Consider the following 22,691-nt stretch of genomic DNA (forward strand, 5'->3'; position numbering starts at 1 on the left):
TTGATTCTCCCTTATTTGTTGATTTTTTTTTTTTTTTAATAGTCTCTGGCAACATTGTTTGGCTCTGGGATAATAACCACTTGATCCTGCCAAAAAGAAATCTGGGAATTTTCTGATCTGCCTTTGTTTGTTTTCCAAATCTGCTTGAGGACATGCAGAACCGGATCTGATGGGTGGTAAAAGTAGAAGTGAAGAGAATGTAGATTTTGCTGAATGAAACAGAAAAAAAAGGACATATGCCTTCAGGATTCATCAGTCCTGCAAGACTTGTTTATTTATCTCTTAGCCTCTTTATTTGCGCTTCTATCAAGCCTCCCTACATCCGCTAGACATCCTCTTTCACTGCCATGCCATCTGCACTCAGGTGAGAACACGTATGTCACCAAGAAGACAGAACCCACAACAGCAAAGACTGAAGTCAGGCTTTGCAAGGAAAAGCTGCACTTAGCTTAAGTAGTAAAGGCAGGAGTGCTTCTAACTTCCTTCTCTAATGTAGCTGATTGTGCCCAAGCCCCCTGCTTGATTCAGTTCCCTCACGTGGCTAACGCACGAGACCGTGTCTCACTGCCAGGTGAAAACAGACTTATCGAACAGATTTATTTATTTGAACCTGAAATTGCTAGAAACCTAAGAGATGGGGGATTTTAGAGTTTAAACTCCTTTTCAGCCTTGACATACCTTCTGGGATAAGACACAGGTCACTGCATGGCAGAGCAGAAGATAGGGCCACCGTCGCTAATAGGCTCTCATCAATCCCCCTTTCAGGGGCCCTGCAGGGACACCGAGGATTTCCTCTGACCCGTCTCCCCTAGGTGAGGGTCATTTTGCCACTCATGCGACCTTTACCAGGTGGACTGGAAGGGAAGGCAAAGGTAAAACACAAACCATGCTGCTGGTCTCTTTGCTAGTTCTGGTTGGAGGCAGCTTCGCACAAAGCTTGACTGTCCGAAGTCAGATTCCACTTTGGTGACAGCTCAGAGCTCCTGGTCCTTACTCCACCTCAGCTGTCACACTCACAGCAGGAGAGGAGACTGGCGGGGGCTCCCTGCCATCCTCTCTGGCTGATCACTGTGGAGTCCTTAGTGTCTCTGATCATGGCGCATGGCAGTTAACTGGGAGGTTTTCTTTCTGGAATCCCTTTTGGTTTTCTTCTCACTGCCTGCCTACCTTGGCATACTGGGACACTGGGCTGACAGTCAGGAACAAGGACATCTCCCTCTCTAGGTCTTGAAAGCCATTAGAGACCTTCTTACTACAGAGTCATGCTGCCCATCACAGAGCCCACACCACTCACCAGCACATAACACACTTTCACAGAAAACCCTCCGCTTCCTGCCCCGCTCTCCATGCCCAGGTTTCCCCTGGCTGCGTGAGCTTTGACTTATTCGTCAACACATTCCTAAGCTCCCACTTTGACCTAGCTCCTATGAGTTTTGACCCAAAAACTCGGGCCCTAATCCACAGAGGACTGTGACTTCCTCTCCTTCTAGCATGTTCAGAAATATGGATCGTAATAGGTTTGCTTCTTCCTTTGACAAAGCCTAGAATCAACCTTGGAATAATGCATCATTTTGAGACAGACATATGGGATGCCTGTTGCTTAGCATACAGAACCTGGAACTTCCCCCAAGACAACTATTTGATACATACAACTGCCAAAGAACAAGAACGGAGCATCTAGCAGCCGTGAAAATCAGCTAAAAAAGAGGAATAATCCAAAAGCAAAAAGGGCATGAGGAGAGGAAAGGGTCGTTGAAAAAAAAGAAAACTTGAAATATCAATAAATATTTGAGAGGAAATTCAACCCCACTAGTCATCAGGGAAATGCAAATAAAATCACCATCAGATGAGCAACATTTTTTAAATTTAAAAAAAAAATTTGAAAGTCTGATCCTATAAACTACTGACAAGGACAGGGGTGAGAGTGGCTATTCTCAGGTCCTGTTGGTAAGAATGTTAACTGTCTAGTCCCTCTAGAGAAGACACAGACACGGCTGGGACGTTGATGGCACACTTGACACACAGCCCAACACTTTTCCCCGACGTATAGGTTCTATAGCATCTCTCACAGATACACACAAGAAGTTGTTTACAAGGGCGCTCAGCAAAACATTGTTTGTAATGACAGAAAGACATGGAAACATTCTACATATTAATCAATAGGAAATGGAGAGATAAACCCTTGTATATACTCACATAATGGAACAGTGTACAGCATTTCTAATGCATGAGCTAGAGGTCCCCATAACAACACAGATAATTCTTTTTTTTTTTCTTAAAAGATTTTGTTTATTTATTTGACAGAGAGAGATCAGAAGTAGGCGGAGAGGCAGGCAAAGAGAGAGAGGTGGAAGCAGGTTCCCTGCTGAGCAGAGAGCCCGATGCAGGGGCTCAATTCCAGGACCCTGAGATCATGACCTGGGCCGAAGGCAGAGGTTTAACCCACTGAGCCACCCAGGTGTCCAAAATGGATAATTCTTACAAATACAATGGAGTACAACACAATTCATCTGGAGTTTAAAAGCGCACAGCATACTACTATGGGCACTATTTCTAAATATATACCTGTATATTCCAAGTATTACAACACAGATGGGGAATCTGGTTGGCTTAGTTGGAAGAACATGCGACTCTTGAACTCAGGGTTATGAGTCTGAGTCCCATGCTGGGTGTAGAGATCACTTAAAAACAAAATCTTAAAATCTTAAAAAACAAAACAAAACAAAACACAAAAAATGGACAGAAATGGCAAACACCACCAACAATACTGTGGTTACCTCTGGAGAGAGTGGGAGGGATGCACTGACCATTATATCCAAAAGCTTTTATTGAAAAAATAAAGCAAAATGGCCCAATGTTCATTTATACTAAATATGGGTGGAAATGGATATAGGTACTTTCCTGCATCTCTGAGATACTTCTCTTTTCTCATATTATAATAACTTCCATGTTGGTCAAGAATGGATCTTTTCACCTCTTCAGAGGACAAATAAACCCACCAACTGAACTAGGAGTTTCTTCTTTCTTTCTGGTTCCTGAGCCTCTCCTCCTGGGTTTTTATACGAAGCCCAGGAATGGGACCAAAAGTTGCCAAGTGGACATGCTGGGCACACTGAGTACCTTCAACCAGCAAACCTCTCCTCAGGCTGGGCTACACATCAGTACTCAGACACTTGCAGAAAGCACTTTTTGTCTCATTCTCCTTTAAATGCTACATAGGAAGAAACAAAAGGAGATGCCCCCCATGGCTTTAAGTCAAACCCTTAATTTTATTTGAATATAGTTTTTTGTCATTTAATTACTGCCATTTTTCTTTTCTTTTCTTTTCTTTCTTTTTTTTTTAACACTTCCAGATCGCTGTGTAATTTTTATATCTATGCAGATTAAATGAAGAGTCCAGGAAGATCCAGCCACATAATTAAGGACAGAAAGGAATCTTTCACTTTTACAATCATCTTTCCCCATTTAAAATATGACATTTTCTGTTTTCTAAATCATACGTTTTTGGCTTCCAGGTTTTTGCTTTAGACAAATATTTTCTGCTCAAAACAGGCTGCCGTGAATCTGCAACCTCTCAAGTCAACACGGTCTGGAATGGACAAATGTACCGGTTTTCTGCTCAGGATCCAATTCAAGGAAGAAACAGTGGGGACCATAGGAGAAATTCCCCCCTCATTCGGGGCTTTTCTTGGAGAGTTTTTGTAAGATCTCAAGCTAAAATCTGTTACAGATTTGGAAAGGCTTTTTTGCAGCACTTGTCTCTTTGTTGCCTACCTGATCTTTAAGGCTGAATTACTTTAAGTAAAGGCAACAATGGGTTATCAGTGTCTAGAAAACAGAGGGCATACCCATGTTGGGGAATTTGAGGAAAGTTTGATACAGAGACTATTTACAAAAATGTCACCAGTGTAAATGAGAGCCCAAGATTAGTGCCCCTCAGGCTGTCACCACCCCTAGACTTCAACAGGCAAGAGGAAGGGAGTGGTTATCTACAGCCAGAGACTGTGTGTGTGTGTGTGTGTGTGTAAAGGTGGGTGCTAGGACAAAGGCACCATTGCAAGGAGGGGCCAGGAAAGAAAGACTCAGCACTTCCTCTCTCTGTCCATCTCTGATTGGTGCCCCTCCTTAGCCAAAACTCAACTGGGACCAGAAGATCAAGAACCTTGTGGATTTCAGGTCAGGGTTCCGGAGCAGAGTAGGACTAGTAAGGAGAGTGGCTATCAGCACACTAGGCTATCCAAAAAAGTTCTATAAATGTTCTCAGGATCTCCACTTGTTTCACGTTCCACATAGGCTAATGCACATCAGGAATTATTCCATGAAAGGTATGTTCCCCATTCAGGTAGTTGGGGGAGCCAATTCTTCAGACAACGTACCTATCATCTAGAGATGCTCTGATCCCCCAAACTGTTCCACTAGTTAACGACCAACTGGCTATACTTTGATCATATGTATTTGATAGATCAGAGGATGACACAGCACATTTTGCACTGACCGGGAGTGTAATAAAATAAGACCAAATGCAAATGGATACAATTGCAGCTGATCTGTGACATAAAGAAGAGACCTTTCTTTGTACTTCTGTGTTCTGTAGAGCACTGATAGTAGGTCTTTCTATCCACAGAGGAGATGTCTGGATCATCACAGAAAAAGTGTACTACATTTTCTCTCATGTGACGATTTACTGAAACTTACATGTACTAACCAGAATGCATTATTAAATTTGAAAAAAAAAAACAAAAAAACAAAAACCCTACTGGTGCAAAATAGACCATTTCCATACGAAAGGTGCTAGTGAGATGACTGAAGCAGAATTCCTGCCCCCAAGACAAAAATAAATGATCCTTTTCTGCCAATTAGGAGAGTCATAACTGGGTTACTTTGCGTGAAAATGGCCAAAGCCAAACCCAGACACAGCCAACACCCTACTCACCCACCGCACCCCCCTGATGGTCCTGTCTCAATACGGTCCCACTTAAACCTTCTTCTTGCAGTTCAACGACAGGACACCTGTGTTTTTTGTTTTGTTTTGTTTTGTTTTTGTTTAAAAGATTTTATTTATCTATTTGACAGAGAGAGAGATCACAAGTAGGCAGAGAGGCAGGCAGAGAGAGAAGAAGCAGCAGGCTCCCCGCTGAGCAGAGAGCCCGATGCGGGTCTTGATCCCAGGACCCTGAGACCATGACCTGAGCTGAAGGCAGAGGCTTAACCCGCTGAGCCACCCAGGCACCCCTCTAAAGCAATTTTAAAAGACATCTCTCGTCTCCTTAAAATGTGTTTGCCAAACAAGACTATCCAATGACGGAGAGGATAGGCAGGCTTAGCTGGGGATGAGGGGCAATAAACAAGGAAGTAAATGGTTCTATTTCAAGAACCATCAAGTACAAAGTTCAGGACCCTGAGAGTGAGCATCTCCTTGAACTTTATGCCCAGGATGCCTTAATCACACATCCCTACTCTGGGTGATCTGATTAAGAATTCTTTTGAAAAGGCAGATTAAGCAGTAGGTGGGCAGAGGGAGTTCAAGGGGGAAGAGAATGCAGCCACATCCATTCTTCACTCTGCCTGAATACTGCAAACGGGTGGAGGACTTCTAAAGATAGCAATGCCTAGAGGACCCCTCCGAAGATTCTCATTTCCCTGGTCCGACGAGAGAGTTTGATCCTGGGTACCCTGTAACTTTCCCAGGTGACTTTAATAATCAGACTGGCTTGAGAAAGGTTTAGCTAGAAAAGATGACAGCTCTTGTGCAGGGAATAAAAAAAGACACCATCAGATCCAGAGAAATGCAAAATAAGTGACTGGAACCATCCAAACCTTTAGTTACCGAAAGGCATTTTAATTTACAAGTAATATTATTATAATGTCCTTAGAAGGCAATACCCACTGTGCCCACGAACATAACCATGCAGGGAGAGGGGGCTTGGACCACTTCAGTACAAAGCTGTATCCCTGAAAAACGAAACTACCGACGGCACCTAGGAAGATAGGGAGGGCTGGATTGTTTCACATCAATTTCACGAAACTGGGGAACCTTCCTGAAGACTCTTGAGTACCAACTCTGTCAGCTATGGCTAGTGGAAGGCAGAGAGAGTCATTGTGACGTAGGTTTGGATAAAAAGCAAATAAATACATGTCTATTCTAAGAATGGAAGCAACATGCAAAAGACAGTCCAGCTATTTCCATGAATGCAGATGTTGGTTATAAATTATAGAATGAAGGACAGAGTACTATTTTGAAGTACAGTGGAAAAGCAGAGAATTCCCACCAAAAATAAAAAGGAGAAACCTACCCTCTCTTTACTTTCCATCTTCATGGAAAGTTTTATGCTTTTTTTTTTTTTTTTTTTTTGCCCCCTTCCTTCTTGCCTTGTCTCCTGACACCCCCTAATTAGCGCTCTCATCTCTGCCTCTGGCACGGTGCGTGCTGTAGGTGGCTGGCGTGACATAGGAAGCCTGCCCCTGCCGCGCAAGGAGGCACCCTGTGGCGCCCAAACAAAAAGCCCAGAAAGCCTGACCCAACTATTTTCCTATGAATAGAACGTGTTTTCTTTATTGAGATAAAAGGTGTTTGTGTGCATCTATTTGGACGAAGATGAGCTATAAATATAGGGGGTTTTGTGCATGTCTATTGCATGTGAGTTTCTGAGTCTATTTAAAAAGGTTTGGGATCAGAATATTTCAGTGGGTCCTCAAATAGGACTGGAAACCCCTCAAAGACTCAGTATTTGTCCTCTCCGTTTGAAAGACTAAGGGAAGAAAGTGTAACTTTCTAAGAAGCAAGCTGGAGTCGAGTGAAACATTCCTGATCTTGAGATTAAAGGCGCTCCCCAGAAATAGGTTAACCTCCTCTTCCACCACCTTCTTTAATGACATCGTAAGATGGAACTGCTCTTTGCCTTGGAGACAAAAATCTCAGAAGCCTCCAGCATGGGGATGCGAACAGTTTTTTGTTTGTTCATTTTTGTTTTGTTTTGTCTTGTTTTTACAGTCAGACATCCAACTAGGATTTATCCGGTGACTCCAGAGGGCTGAGCGTCTTGCTGTGTTGAACCGAGGGCACTCTGGATCTCACTGGGGGGTATTTTCCAGAGACCTGTAATGCCACCCTACCGTGAGTGCTGAGATGCTGAAAGATGATGGGTAGGAATAATCAATGCTGAAAATAGTCCCAAAGAGGAGGATCTGGACCTCTGTCTCTCCCTGGGGTGGGGACACATTTGGGGAAGTCCCAGTACGAATGCTAGAGGGATCAGTGTTACAAAGCCAGGGCAGTAGAGAACATGGTGATTCATCAGACCAAAGCCCACTCAACTCTCTAAAATGCATTGATGTAAGCTCTCTGCTATAGTCCTTGACCTGAATCTGGGAGGCAGGTTGTTCCCCCTTTCCCCAATGTCTGTTGGAGACTAGAGTCTGAATATGTGCTTCCTCCCCAACTCTGCCCAAATTCATGGATTGAAATCCTAACCCTTAAGGTGATGGTATTAAGACATGAGGCCTTTGGGAGGTGATTAGGTCATGAGGTCTTTGCCCTTATGGTTGAGATTAGTGTCCTTCTAAAAAAGAGGGCCCATGGGGCACCTGGATGGCTCAGTTGGTTGGGTGACTGCCTTTGGCTCAGGTCGTGATCCCAGAGTCCCAGGATCTAGGCCCACATCAGGCTCCCAGCTCCATGCGGAGTCTGCTTCTCCCTCTGACCTCCTCCCCTATCATGCTCTCTCTCACTTTCTCTCTCAAATAAGTAAATAAAATCTTTTAAAAAGGGGGGGGGTGGGGGAGCTCAGTTGGTTAAGCTTCTGCCTTTGGCTCAGGTCATGATCCCAGGGTCCTAGGATCAATCCCACATTGAGCTCCCTGCTCAGTGGAAGCCTGCTTCTCCTTCTCCCTTTGTTCCTCCCCTCTGCTCCTGCTCACTCTCTCAAATAAATAAAATCCTAAAAAAAAAAAAAAAAAAAAAAAAAGAGGGCCCAGGTGATGGCTCATGCCTTCTACTATGTGAGAACAAAGAGATCCTCTCTATGAACCAGATTCCCAATCTGCTGGCACCTTGATTTTTGGACTCTCCAGCCTCCAGAACCATGAGAAATAAACTTCTTTTATTTATAAGCCACCCAGCTGAGGCACTTTTGATCCAGCAGTATATGGAGAGACTCACATACTGTCTTAGACAGTGGCAGTAAAATGTGCTGCTCATTCTACTGCTGTAGATGCTAAGTGCTCATATACATCCCCATTAGCCTGGGACAGGCCCACTGAGTCCCCATTGGCCTGGTGCAATGATTATTATTATGTTTTAAAGATTTTATATATTTATTTGAGAGAGAGAATGTGTGCACACAAACAGGGAGAGACAAAGGGAGAGGGAGCGCAAACTCCCCACAGAGCAGGGAGCCCAACTTGGGGCTCCATCCCAGGACCCTGAGATCATGATCTGAGTGGAAGACAGATGCTTCGCTGAGTGAGCCACTCAGGTGCGCCTGTGTTGGTGTGTTTATTAATAGAACCTCTTACCCCACAAGCACCCAGGTTTGAGTCCCTAGTAAAAACTGAGTGGAACGAGGATTTGACACTTACAATATAGGATCTGAAATTGAATGGTACCTTTGGGAGCCTGGTTCACACGAAGTTAGGAAGAATCTTTTCATTGTTAACAGTAATTGAGGACTTCTCTGTTTTAAACAAGTTGAATGATTTGTCAAACCTTTCTGAGGGAACTGCTCTTTGCGAGGTCATTCACTGATGCTCCGTGGGCTCTCCTGTATGGCTGTGCAGGTGTTCCAGCCATGGGGAGGGAGCGTGGGTGAGTGGGTGGGTAGGGGATGGGCATTCTGCCTCTATGCATTGCACCCAGACTGAGCTCCTTCTCTGTTTTTTTGTTTTTTTTTAAAAGATTTTATTTATTTATTTATTTGACAGAGAGAGAGAGCGCACGTGAGCAAGGGAAGAGGGAGAGGGAGAAGCAGGCTCCCCGCTGAGCAAAGAGCCCAGTGTGGGACTCGATCCCGGGACCCTGGGATCATGACCTGAGCCAAAGGCAGCCACTTAACCAACCGAGCCACCCAGGCATCCCCTGAGCTCCTTTTCTTACTCAAACAAGAGCACTATGTGGAGAACAGTGGCCTCAGGCATGGTCCCTCACAATGAAAAATATACACTGTGTTAAGGAGAAGGGACCAACATGACCTAACTATTGCTAAACCTTACAGGACAGGAGATAATGAAGAGCTAAATTTGGAGTGCCTGGGGTAGGGCAGGGTAGCCAATCCATAAAGGCTGAATAAATAAACGAATGGATGGTATCAAATACCCATCATATGCCTTGAGTTCAGAGAACTGGAAACCGACCAGAGTTAGACTGGGACAAACTGTTTTAATGAGTAAAATGGGAATCCTAAGGGAAGGATGAACTGGATTGGACAGACAGGGAGGATCTGTGGAGAAGGGGACGGGGGAGGAGCGTTCCATTTCAAAGGAAGAGCAAGACTGTGTAGGAATCTAGACAATGCAACAGGCTGACGCTTGAGAGAAGCCTTCCACTATCTTCCTAAAAAATAGATGCAAGAGCTGTTCCCCTGTAACCACCATGTATAATTTGGCCAACAGAAAAATTTAAAAAATCAACTTGATTTTCCAGTAAAATGGAAGGAACAGCACAGTTAAGTTCTCTAGAAACATCTTTGTTACTTCCAGCCATGTAAACCACTGGACTTTTTGACCTCAGAATCTTTTTATGTGACTGTGTGTGGGCGTAGACACCCATGAATGACCGGGCATTTTAGAAAGAGCTCTGAACACGTGCAGAGCATCTAATTCTTTGAGGTGACTGAAGAGTCTACACTAAAAATTCCAGAGGCACAGGAGGAACCAAGGCCAGGGCTGGGCACGCTCAACTCCTGGGACCACAAACTCGCATGCCTTCAGTAGCCAGGCAGCAAGTGTAGGACTGAAGCTGATGAGGTGAAAACAGTAAGAAATGGCACACAGGCTTGTGTCTTCTAGTCAGTGTGTAGCTCTCTTGAAGCATTTAAACTAACATTTATAACCCACTCAGCTGGGGCACCTGGGTGGCTCAGGTGGTTAAATATCAGCCTTTGATTCAGGTCATGATCTCAGGGTCCTGGAATCAACCTCCCAGCAGAGCTGGGAACTGGCTTCTCCCTCTCCTCTGCCTCTCCCCCTGCTTGTGCTCTGTCTCTCTCTCTCAAATGAATAAAGAAAATCTTAAAAAATAATAAGTAAAATAAAATAAAAATAAAACCCACTCAACCAACCAAAGAAATAATCTGTGAGCTGAACCAAGCCTCTGGTTACTAGTTTGCAACCCACATATCAACAAAATATCTGTATTCCATTGACATTTCCAAATATCTTAGAATGCTCAAAAGTTTAAGAGAAAAAAAGGGCTGGGGGGATAAGGCATCTTTATCTGTTTGTTCCCTGATTTATCCAAAGTGCCGAAAATGCTGGTGCATGAGAGGCACTCAATAAATGTCAAATGAATGAGTAGCCAATGTTCAAGAGACATTTCATACTTACTGTCAGAAAAGAACTCCATGACCATGAGGATGGCTGTCTAGATAGACATAAGGAAAGTTGTTCCCCTTTCCTCACAATTAAAATTTTGTGATAGCTTTACTGGTTGAGAGCGTTTGACACTTTGTTAAACAGATCCCCCTCCTCTATTTCACTGGGAAGAAATTGCCCAAGACCTGCAAATTCTGACAGTCTCTCTTTCAGTTACATTCACAGCAGATGCACTTGAAACAAATCAGACCATTGCAGGGAGATGTAAAGAACCTTTGAAATCACCCAGATGAATAAACCATGCGTTTATTCAAAAGCAGCAGAGATCAAACATTCTTAAAACCAAACTTCCTCAATCTTTTAAAAATAATTTCTACATTGGGGTTCCTGGAATTCACAGGGCAAACTGGGGGCGGGAATTCTTTCTGTCCATTCTCAAATGCTTTGACAGGACAGTAAGGATGGTGAGTATCAACCACATCCTAGATCTAAAAATCACACTCCTTTCTATAAGTGTAGCTGGTAGGTAAAGAATGGACTTAAGGATTGTAATTCTACTTCCACTGCCAATGAATGTGACCTTGAGCAAACTTTTAAAAAGATCAACACCATAACCTGAAATTGTCTCTGGAATATACCTTAATATTTACAAATGAATCAATTTGCAAACGACTCTCCTTAGATGTAAAAATACTTAGAGTTTAACAACACAAACCAGCACAATTGAATCTTACATTAAAAAAAAATGAACAAAAAAATATATATACTTGGAGGCATTTACTATGTAAACTAGCAGTACCCTGAAGACAATCCATTATGCTCTACCTGAACACACAGACCATTAACTCCTTACACTCCATGCCACCCTTTTGCATCTACACCGTGCACTTGCTGTCAATTTCAATGTCATTTCCAGGCTACGTATCCGACAGTTTAGTTTACTATAACTCTACTTTGGGCGCCTCACAAAAAGAAAGTAAACTGAGGTAAAGGGAAGCATGCTTTAATAAAGATGGTTCATAGGCTATCTTACTTTAAAAACCATTCATTCTCCTGGGACGCCTGGGTGGCTCAGTTGGTTGAGCAGCTGCCTTCGGCTCGGGTCATGATCCCAGGGTCCTGGGATCGAGTCCCACATCCGGCTCCTTGCTCGGCAGGGAGCCTGCTTCTCCCTCTGCCTCTGCCTGCCTCTCTGTCTGCCTGTGCTCGCTCTCTCTCCCTCTCTCTCTGATAAATAAATAAATAAAATCTTAAAAAAAAAACAAACAAACAACAAAAAAACATTCATTCTCCTAAAGAAACCTTCTTGATGTGGGTTAGATGACCGCAAATTCAAGGCTGTAACAGGCTCTCATTAATACAGGGGAAATACCTCATACAGAATCAGAAACATAAAAGTAACTATGTGAGAGCCCCTGTCACTACTATTTCAGAAAATAAAACATAAGGTATTGGCTTTGCTCTTTTCAAGACTTAGCAAGTACACTGCTGTAGACAGTGGTTCTCAAATGTAACTGAGCCTGAAAATGATTGGCAAATATGTTTAATTAGCAATAATCGCGCCTCGGATAAACCTCATTGGCTATGATACTGCCACTGCGCAATGCTGGCAAATATGTTTAAAATGTAGATTCCTACGTCCCACTAAGTCAGATTATCTGAATTATCAAATTAAAACTCTTAAATATATATTTTTTTAAAAATTCCCCAGTTTACTCTGATGTAAATGGACTACCACAAGGGAACCATTGTCTCGGGAAGTTTTTCCTTAAAAACTTGAGATTTGGGGGCGCCTGGGTGGGTCAGTCGGTTAAGCGGCTGCCTTCAGCTCCGGTCATGATCCCGGAGTCCTGGGATCAAGCCCTGTGTCGGGCTCCCTGCTCAGCGGGGAGTCGGCTTCTCCCCCTCTCTCTGCCTGCTCGTCTGCCTACTTGTGCTCTCTCTCAAATAAATAAATAAAATTGTTAAAAAAAAAATTTGAAAATTTAAGAATTCAGAAAAAAATACACACATCGATTTAGTATAAGTGTCTTTACATATACATCTATATGTATAAATTTACTGACAAAGATTCCTTGCTTGACCAAACTGTAGTCAAGCTCCTGAACCTTCTCCCAGGTCCATTTAAACAATTTCTTGTAAAACCCAGTTTACCAAGAACTAAGTGGGTTTAGTGAAAGTCTTCAACCTCCTGAGCAGGTTCCTCATTTATTCACCATCCCCCAGTGAGGCCTGATCACTCCAAGCCTGTCTTCAACAAGAATCCTGTTAGACTGGCTGAAGCCAAAAATCTCCTCATTACTGATAATTTCTCTTGGTAATTTTCTACCCTCCCCTCCTGACCCCACTCTTGGCTGTAATTCCCACCACTCATGCTGCATTTGGAAGTGAGCTTAGTTCTACACTGAGGTCTCTTTTCCCCTATTGCAATAGTCCTGAATAAACTCTGTACTTTTTTACCTGTTGTCCAGCTCTGGTTTTTCTCTGACACATTCATGTGTATGTAGGCATGTACATTTTCCACAGCTGCTTCTTAGGGAGAAAGACCTTTGCCTTTTAAGCATTTTTCAAATTACCATTCTGAACTAAAATGAGGGACCAAAGCCAATAAACCTCTCAAAAAATTTAGCAAGCAGTCATCTAGATATAGAAATGGTCATTTCAATACTTCAGTGTGTTTGTCGACTTCTGTAGTATGAAAAATACTACGACTCACTTTTGATGATGGTGGGTAAAATAAATAAATAAAACCCACTCAGCCAACCAAAGAAATAATCTGGAACAAAACATGAGGCAACTCATTTTTGAAAAACTGATCTGAAAACTTGCCTTTGTGCTGAGAGACAGACAGACTTAGAAAATATTATTGAAAAAGTGAAAAACTTTCCGAAGGTCCCCAAGGCACACAAAGTGACTGTGTGCCTCCCACTCCCCCACTGTGAACACCATCCTCAGAGCTTGACTCTATACAAACGTTTAGACCATTCCATTAAAGGACTTGAGGGGAGCCCTGGGTACAAAGGGAAACCAGGGAGAAAGGGAGATCCCCTCTGTGAATGGGGAGGTCACTTCCGTAAAAGCTAATGGACTCTGAGTGGGGGTGAGGATGTTTGCTACATCCTAGCAAGAGACATTTTTATTGATGCCTCAGTCTGATCTGTACCTATAATCTTAAATTTGAATAATTTAGAGGAAAAATTCTTCTCTCTCATTCTCTACTTTGAGATTTGGGGGGCTGAGGGAACGCGACAGAAAACAATTCTACCCCATAGGAGCAAGGATAAAAACAGCAATATTCATTCTTTATCTCCCTTTGTCTCTCAATCATTAAAAAAAAAGATGAGGGGCGCCTGGGTGGCTCAGCGGGTTAAAGCCTCTGCCTTCGGCCCAGGTCATCATCCCAGGGTCCTGGGATCGAGCCCCGCATCGGGCTCTCTGCTCAGTGCAGAGCCTGCTTCTCTCTCTCTCTGCCTACTTGTGTTCTCTGTCAAATTAAAAAAAAAAAAAAAAAAAAAAAAAGATGAACTGGCTGGGCGCATTAATATTTTTCAGAGGCCCCACAGCTTTAAAGGACAAGCCCCAAAGCATATCCCTAGGATTAGGATAAAATCATGGGATACTTACTCCTTTTAAAATTTTGATAGGCTCAGCAATGCTAACTGTGAGAATCCGTGGGTCTCATTCATCACTGACCAGCTCCATTAGAATGTTTATGTTCTATTATAAGTAACAAATGGACAGAGACTTTCATGTGACTCAGAGAATGACATGATTGCTAGTTAACAATCCATTTAGGAAGACAGTTCCACCCATTTTTGCAGACACAGCCCTGATGTACTCACAAATGACCAAAGAAAACATCTCCTAGAGAAACCTTGTATACAGAAAGCAGATACAAAATTGGGTAAAACTATCCTGTTGACCAGGATAGTTTTTTGTCTTCCAGAAAAAAATGCCTACCTAGCATCGTGCCTGGTACACAGGGGCTACGGAAATTATTTATTAAATGAACAAACACATGATGGGAGTGGTGCATTGGGAAACAAATACTAGAAGGAAGGTGCCTGGGCATTCACAGTGTTTTTCTGTCCCCCTTTTACTTTTTTGTATTTTGTGTACCGATTTCCTACAATAAGCATTTACTACTTTTATAGTTTCAAAAAGCAAATAACTATTAAAACCAAACAAGGCCTTTTTCTTTCTATTTCTCAGTTTTCCCCATCTGAAAGCTTTGAAGTCGGTTTTCCTATTTGGGGAAATTACTTTCATATTTTATCCCATGGAGAACTATTTTTTCCAGTACTGAAAATACAGCTATAAGGGAGGGGGAAAAAAAAAAAGAAAGAAAAGAAAAGATGTCCTTCTGCTTGGAAAACTGCCTAATCAAGTTAAAATAGAAGTTTTTCAACAGAAAACTTCAACAGGGCTTACTACAACCTAATAGGAACAAAGTAAATAAACCAGGAAAACCTGTCCGCCGTAGGAAACGACATGACTTCTTAGCTCGGTGAGCGGACATGGACACTGACACCGGCACTGACACTTCCCAGGCTGGCTAAGGTTCTCTGTGCGCTCATCTGTCTTCATTCCTTCCATCACTCACACACTGGCACCTCATGCTTCTCAAGCAGCACACTCTTGTAGGAGGCTGGTGGAGGTTCAGTCAGACGTGTGACCGCTAAAAGACCCCTCAAGTTCTTCCAGTCTCGAAACAGTGTGGACTTTCCCTTAAAGCGGAAGAATCTCGGCAGTCAGGACACCTAAGACTTCGACAGTAGAGCTCCTCAAGGGCTGCCTTGCCCATGGGGAGAGCCCGGATGGCAGCTCCAGCAGGGTCTGGAGAACAGGACCCCAATGCCAGGTGCCAGGGAGAGAGACTCTTCCATTTGAGTCATAAACGCTACTCACATTTGAACAGAAATGTCCAAAGTCCATTCATAGCCTTCATCACTTTGATCTCCATAACCACCCTGTCAAGTCAACATGGCAGAGTGGGCTGCAATGGACGGCTATGTTAGGGACCCCAGAGATAGAGGGACTGACTACCTTCACACTGTTTACTGGGAGGCAACTGAGGCAGGCCCAGAACGGGGCTCAACTTCCTTTCAATATGGCACACCGCCCTTCTCTACCCTGCAGGAATTTAAAGAGCCAGAATGCTCACCCCGACGGCACGGGGCTATTCTAAAAGTCATCGGCACTAGGTGAACAGTCTCCAGTAACTGATCCAGCTTGATGTGTACACGGGCAAGTAATTTTCTGTTAGACATCATCATCATTAGCTTTCAGCAATTAAGATCCTCGTCCCTTTAGCCCAGAGAAGCCGACAGAGAAGCTGTTCAGGTAGTTCTGATCCAAATTTCACAGATCCAGGAGGCTTGGTTTTTCCATCGAAGGGTCAGTAAAGCGTACAGATGATGGGCTGTGGAGTGGCTGCGAATGGCTGACCCTGTTGAGGTTTGCCGGCCACCACGGGCTGTTCTGATCACGCCGTCATCTGGCGGGCAGCTTTCAAGCAATTACCCGTGGCCACTTAGTGATGGTATTAGGAAAGTTAAGTTGGGATTGTTCCCAACTCCTAATTCACCTCAATAAAAATCGAAAGTTAAAAAGGCAACTAGCTTGGCTGCTGTCTCTAAGTGTTTTTGAAAGACACAGCTGGGGCAGGTGGGAGTGAAGGAAGCCATCAGGCTGTGAACGGAGATTAGCCAGAGATGCCGGGGGAGGACTGGGAGCAGCCCCGTGAGCTGCTGCCAGGGGCCAAGCGAGCTGAGAGTTTTAAGATGTGCAATGGGACAGTTTGTGCTTATCCAGAGACTGCTTCTCTTATATGTATCTTCAGACAAGACCTTGTGATCTCTGCCCTGTCCCAGCCTATTTTCTACACTCTCCTTTGATAATGCATCTCCACCCCGGGGCCATCAACGTGAAAACACAGGACTCTGTTTTGTAACGTTGGGAAATTCTGACTTCTATGTGTGATTCTTGAGGACCCATTAACAGGTCAACTTTATCTTTTTTTTTTTTTTCTTTTTAAAAAGATTTTATTTATTTATTTGACAGAGAGAGACACAGCCAGAGAGGGAGCACAAGCAGAGAAAGTGGGAGAGGGAGAAGCAGGCTTCCCACTGAGCAGGGAGCCTGATGTGGGGCTCGATCCCAGGACCCTGGGATCATAACCTGAGCCGAAGGTAGATGCTTAACAACCGAGCCAGCCAGGCGCCCCATGTCAACTTTATCTTAATTTTTAATCCTGTCGGTTACATATCTGGTTTTAAAATGATCTGTGATTTAAAGAACTTTATGGGAACTATAACAAAAGGGAAAAAAAGAGAAAGAAAGGAGAGGGGAGACATCAATCCCTTACTCGGCTACCCATCCCAGCTTTTGCTTTTCCCCCATTTCTTTCATTTCCGAGAATTTTTAGAAAGAAGTTTTCCATTCAAGATGCTTAATATTTCATGGCCCTGAGCCTCTGCACTAGAGTTATGATAAAGTGGCTGGATTTCGGGGGGTGATGATTGTCTGCAACGGGAGTGAGTACCGAAGGACCCCAGCGATCCTCAGCTGGCAAATGAAGAATCACTTCCCCACCCCACAGCACTGCGCACTCTCCCACCTCCTGTGGCTGGCTTCCAAGAATTCTTGACATTGACAATTAGCTCAGCTCCTTATAATTTAAGCAAGACTTAATTTAAACAAATGGTTCTGTTGCCATCTGGGAAAGGCCTGGCAGAGAGTTAGAAAAACCCTCTAAAATGTTTAGTCTGTTTTACTCCACATTTTCCTAATATTTTGCTTTATGTGTCTCTTTCTGGTTAGCAGCTATTACGAGTCTTCATCTCTCTCCTTGCCCACTTACACCTGTTCAGCTCGAATTTCTGTACTTCTTCCTTCCCTCTCTGGTTTCTCCCTCTTCCGATCAGTTTCTTCCTACCCTTTCTGATGAGCTGGTAGTGTAGCGTGAGGCACAGCCCCATGGGCTTGTTAAGGAAGGTTCCCCTAGAAAGTCTTGCTTACCTGTTTCTGTCCATCCCAGGGAGCAGAATCTTAATAGGTAGGTAGGGGAGGTACGAAAGTATTCATGTAAGAGTGAGAAATGAAATCCCAAACAATTATGAATTTTAAAAAGCTGACCGATATTGAACGTAAAGTCAGAAAAGCAAAAACAGGGCACTTGGGTGGCTCAGTGGGTTAAGCGCCTGCCTTCAGCTCAGGTCATGATCCCAGGGTCCTGGGATGAAGTCCCACATCTGGCTCCCTGCTCAGCGGGGAGTCTGCTTCTCCCTCTCCCCCTACCCCTCCTCCCTAGTCTTGTGCACTCTTTCTCAAATAAATAAATTTTTAAAATCTTTTAAAAAGAAAAAGAAAAGCAAAAATAAACAAGTGGTACTACAGCAAACTAAACAGCTTGTGCACGGCAAAGGAAACCATCAACAATATGAAAAGGCAGTCTCCTGAATGAGAGAAAATATTTACAAATCATATACCTGATAAAGGTTAACATCCAAGATATATTAAAAACTCAGACAACTCAATGGCAAAGAACCAAACAGTCAATTCTCAAAAGGGGAGAGGATCTGAACAGACATTTTCCAGAGAAGATGTACAGATGGCCAACAGGCACAGGAGAAGGTGCTCAGCATCACTCATCATCAGGGAAATGCAAATCCAAACCACAATCATCTCACACTCACTGGAATGACTATTGTCTAAAGGACAAGAAATCACAAGGGATGGCGACAGGGGATACAGAGAAGGGACCGCGCATGCACTCTCGTGAGATGTCAATTGGGGCAGCCACTATACAATGACGGCTTGACGATCTGTCACCAAATTAAAAACAGAAGGACCACATGACCCAGCAATTCCATTTCTGGGTATTTATCTGAAGGAAATGAAAACGCTAAACTTGAAAAGGTATCTGCACCCCCATGTTCACTGCAGCATTATTTACAATAGCCAAGACATGGAAACAACCTGAAAGGATGAATGGATAAAGAAAATGTAGGCTATAGATATCATATATATATATGATATATCATATATATATATGATATATATAATGGAATATTATTCAGCCATAAAAAAGGAAATCTTGTCATTTGAGAAGATGGTTGGACCTTGAGGGCATTAGGCTCAGTGAAATAAGTCAGACAAAGAAATACAGATACCACATAATTTCATTTATATGTGGAATCTAAAAAAAATTAGACAAACAAACAAACAAAAAATCCCTGAACTCAGAGGCAGAGAACAGACTGATAGTTGCCAGAGGCAGAGCATGGGGTGTAGGTGAAATAGATGAAGGGGATTAAAAGTTACAGACTCCTTGTTATAAAATAAGTAAGTCACAGGAACCTAATGTAGAGTGTGGTGATTATAGTTAATACTACTACATTGTATATTTGAAAGTTGCTCAGACAGTAGAGCTTAAAAGTTCTCATTACAGGGGCACCTGGGTGGCTGGGTCAGTTCAGTGTTGACTCTTGATTTTTGTTTGGGGTCGTGATCTCAGGGTTGTGAGACTGAGCCCCAAGTCAGTCTCGGTGCTGGGTGTGGAGCCTGTGTGGGATTCTCTCTCTCTCCCTCTTCCTCTACCCCTCCCTGCTGTTCATGGGTACACTCTCTCTCTCTCTCAAAAAAAAAAAAAAAAAAAGTTCTCATTACAAAAAAAAATAATTATGCCTGTGTGTGCTTATGGATATTAACTAGACTTATGTAGTGATCATTTTGCAATATATATACACATCAAATCATTATGCTGCACACCTAGAACTAATAATGTTATATATCATAAGCTGCACACCTGGAACTAATATAATGTTATATGTCAATTATAGCTCAATAAAAAATAAAAAGCTGACAAATATCACAAAATCCAGAGATGCAGCATTATATATACATAATTTATATATAACTGTTAAAATAAATAAAATGCTGGCTGACCAGCCCATTATTTTTTCCTTTACTTTTGGCTGTGCACTTTTTATATGATAATAATTTTTATAATATCAAATAGTAACATCTCATTCTTAAATGTCATGCAAATTTTTAGAAATTTTTGTCACATTTAGGAAAACTCAGGGTACATGGGTGGCTCAGTGGGTTGAGCATCTGCCTTTGGCTCAAGTCAGGATCTCCGGGTTCTGGAATGGAGCCCTACATTGGTCTCCCTGTTCAGTGGGGAGCCTGCTTCTCCCTCTCCCTCTGCCTGCCCCTCCCCACTCAAATAAATAAATACTTTTTTTTTTTTAATTAAGGAAGCTATTATTTTTTTTAAACTTAAAATTTTAAATAGTAACAACTCTAAATGCTATACCTTGAAGCCACTTATGAATTGGCTCATAACAGATGTCCTTGTGGTGGTGGACTGTTATGAAGGTTTTCTTTTTTCTTCATTTTTTCCCCCCACTTTTCTTATTTGAGTATACGTGACACACAATGTTATATTAGTTTCAGGTGTATAACATAGTGATTCAGCTTCTCTATGTGCTATGCTTTGCTCACCACAAGTGTAGCTATGGTCTGTCACCATGCAAGACTGTTACAATCACCTTGACTCTATTCCCTGAGCCATGCCTTTTAGTCCTGTGACTTCTCCAGTCACTAGAAGCCTGCATCTCCCCTTCCCCTTCGTCCATTTTGCCCACCCCAAAACCCCCTTCCCTCTTGCAACTATCAGTTTGTTCTCTGCATTCACAAGTCTGATTCTGCTTTTTGTTTTGTTTTGTTTTGTAAAGTCCACATATAAGTGAGATCATATGGTATGTCTTTCTATTTTCTAATTTTTTATCTAGACAGATACAACTTCTGCTTTGGCCCAGCACCAATGAAAACTAAATCTTTTACTTACAAGATTGAAGATCTGATGAGTACATGAGTTTTCCACGGACTAGCTTCTGGCTTTGTACATTGCAAACCTATTCCTCCTTCATTATATACACACTTTGGTCTTAGGCACCTTTGTTTTACAATGCCGGGTGAGGAAGCATAGTAGATCATAGGTATTCAAGGTCCTTCCCCAACTGGGACAATCTGCAAAACTCTGTGCAACTTATTTCTCCATAAAAAAACTGGGAACCATGGGACAGCTGGGTGACTCAGTCATTAAGCATCTGTCTTCAGCTCAGGTCATAATCTCAGGGTCCTGGGATCGAGCCCTGCTTTGGGCTCCCTGCTTGGCAGAGAGCCTGCTTTTCCCTCTCCCTCTGCTGCTCCCCCTGCTTGTGCCCGCGTGCGGTCTCTCTCTCTCTCTCTGTCAAATAAATAAATAAATAAATAAATAAAATCTTAAAGAAAAAAAAGAAAGAAAGAAAGAACGGGGAACCAAATAAATAGATCCTATGAAATCCAAACCAAATGTATCTGCCATTCAACTTTCCTTTGGCTGGATCGCCAAAACGACTGTTACCACCTCCAATGCCACCAGATGGAAAAAGTCACTGGAGTGAAAGTGGAAAAAGAGAGTGGTTCTAACTGATTACAGTTAAAATATCTCATCTTTCAAATTTTACAAAAGCATGTGACATGTGAATACATTCCCAGCTCAGTCCAGGACTTGGAAGAAGCTGTGCAAATGTGCATCTCTGAGCCTTCAGCTTTGTTAGCTGCGCAAGGAGTCTGCGTCTGCTATAAAAAAGAAGTTTACCTTGGGTTATTTTTTTTTTTAGAAATTGGGGGAAAAAAAAAAAGCTTTAGGACCAACAGAAACCTTATTCTGTAATAAGACCTAAATTCAACTGCTTCTACATATTTGTACTGATAAAAATAATTATTTTTGTACAGGGGCTCTCTGTACAGATGTGACCATGGGAGAGCAGTTCAGGTTCACAGACAACGAGGGGTGCCTGGGGACAAGGACAGGGAGGGCGACTTGCTGGACCAAGGCAGCAGTGAGGCAGGGCTGAGCATGCGTGAAGCCCTCCAGCTCGGACTCCAGGCAATTACAGCCTTGAAATGGCTCCTCAACATGACCCAAGCTGTGGAGATAACCGCCACCTGATTTTTGGCAAGCAACGCCCTTCAAAACAAAACAAACCAAAAAACCAAACAAGGATGAAGACAACAACCCCCTTCTTCTTTCATCTCACCCAAGAATCTCATTCTTTCTTTGCTAAATCCATTAACCCAGCTGACAAGAGAAAGAAGAATTCTTTTTGTTGTTGTTTCTGGCTGGCTGGGCAGGCACATCAGTTTCTGCCTTGGGGTCCCTTTTGGCCATACTTGCCCCTCTGTAGTGGGTTTTGATATCATCTTCCTGGTCTCCACACGAAGAAACCAGTGTAAATTCTTCCACAACAGGCTAGAGAAAATGGTCTGCTGCAAGAGGGATCCTAGCAGGTGGCCCATGATGTGAACACAGGGAGTGGGGGAGGGGGACTGGCATTCCTTTGCCCAGTGGGTATGTTTTTTCCCTTCAGAAACTGTGTTCTTTGTGTGTTTTGACTCTAGAGAATACGGGAGAACCTCAAACACTAACGCGCAGAAGTGAAACAGAACGTTGCTGAGCTTTCCCCCTCACAACTATTCCCCACTCTGCTTTTCCTAATGAAAGGATAACTAAGAATCAAAAACACAGTGTACAAATTCATTCATAAATATTCACTCTCAAATATTTCTCAAATGCCAGCCCAGAAGAATTAGCAGTGCATAGGGCAAAGTTATTCCTTGTGGCCTTTATATTGTAGTAGGTGAGAACCTAAGATGGGAATGAGGGAGGAAAAGAGCTCAGTGAGCAGTGAGGAATAGTAGAAGATGAGGAGGGAGAGGCACCCTGGGTTGTAGTCACCAGAGTTTTGAGGACCACAATTGGGGCTTTAGATTTTATTCTAATCCACTGGAAGGTTGGAGTGACTTGATCTGACTGACATTTTAGAAGGCACACTGTGCTGCTGCAGCGAGAATGGACTGTAGGGGGCGCACAAAGCCAGAGAGCTCGGTGTTTGGAGGCTGCGGGAATAAATGTCAAGTGATTTCCATGCAACGGCCAATGGTTGGCCAAATCTGCCAAGGTTTGCAGTGGCCTCCAAGTGAAATCCTCAGTACATTTTGTGTCCAACCTGAGTCTGCAGAACTTTCATGTCATCCTACCAGGGGTCAGGAGCCCATGCTCCCCATCCATTTATACCAACTGCACAGAGGAGTGCAAAACTCTGGGGGCC

At 43.1% G+C, this 22,691-nt stretch overlaps 1 protein-coding gene and 1 pseudogene across 1 annotated transcript in view; both read right to left on the reverse strand.

Annotated features, from left to right (window-relative positions):
* LOC122904892 overlaps positions 1-22,691 on the reverse strand; it is an 89,245-nt gene that overhangs the window by 50,137 nt on the left and 16,417 nt on the right. The gene's annotated exons all lie outside the window — the stretch shown is intronic.
* On the reverse strand, positions 12,015-12,135 carry LOC122905666 (annotated as a pseudogene).

The sequence above is a fragment of the Neovison vison genome, chromosome 4 (genome assembly GCF_020171115.1).
Source record: "Neovison vison isolate M4711 chromosome 4, ASM_NN_V1, whole genome shotgun sequence".
Taxonomy (NCBI): domain Eukaryota; kingdom Metazoa; phylum Chordata; class Mammalia; order Carnivora; family Mustelidae; genus Neogale; species Neogale vison.